This window comes from Sinocyclocheilus anshuiensis, unplaced genomic scaffold (genome assembly GCF_001515605.1).
Source record: "Sinocyclocheilus anshuiensis isolate Anshui unplaced genomic scaffold, SAMN03320099.WGS_v1.1 scaffold2040, whole genome shotgun sequence".
Taxonomy (NCBI): domain Eukaryota; kingdom Metazoa; phylum Chordata; class Actinopteri; order Cypriniformes; family Cyprinidae; genus Sinocyclocheilus; species Sinocyclocheilus anshuiensis.
The window spans coordinates 47,700-48,384 of NW_015557211.1; the positions used below are offsets into that span (position 1 = coordinate 47,700).

Below are 685 nucleotides of genomic sequence, written 5' to 3' on the forward strand. Positions count from 1 at the left end.
TGAGTGAGTGAGTGAGTGAGTGAGTGAGTGAGTGTGCGTGAGTGAGTGAGTGAGTGAGTGTGTGTGTGCGTGAGTGTAAATATGCCTGATTTGGAGGGGTGTGTGTGTGTGTGTTTTGTGTAGAAATGTGTGCCTTAATAAGCACTTTTTTCACATAAATAACAAACGTCTGCCAGCGGCCTCAGGAGAGCATCAGATGACTGGATGGATGGAGAATAATCTTTGACTTTCTCTCATCTTCCTTTCCATTTCTGTCTGTTTAATTCTTTATCTTCAGCTTGATGGAGTTTCTGGGAAAACGCCACGCTCTCTTATAAACATGTCAATACACACATACACAAGCAAACACACTGCACACACACACACACACACACACACACACACACACACCACATCGATGTAATGAATCATAATGCCTCCTGGATCATCCACGATCCCCACTGCCCTCAAACACACACACACACACACACACACACACACACACACACACTGACCAAAGCTTCTGACTGAATATGTGCGGACAAATGCTTAATAAGAGCTAATAAACAACATTGTTTCTATGCAACTGTTCTATAACAACAAAGCAAGCTTTTATTAATGAGCTGCTGTCTCAGTGAGTGAGTGATGGATCTGCTGTGATGAAAGAGATGTTTACCTAATTTTTACTTTTTTTTTTTTTTTTTTT

The 685-nt window shown here is 41.2% G+C and overlaps 1 protein-coding gene across 1 annotated transcript in view; it reads left to right on the forward strand.

The window, feature by feature from the left end:
* The window catches only part of LOC107678969 (astrocytic phosphoprotein PEA-15-like), a 26,923-nt gene that overhangs the window by 18,058 nt on the left and 8,180 nt on the right, over positions 1-685 (forward strand). The gene's annotated exons all lie outside the window — the stretch shown is intronic.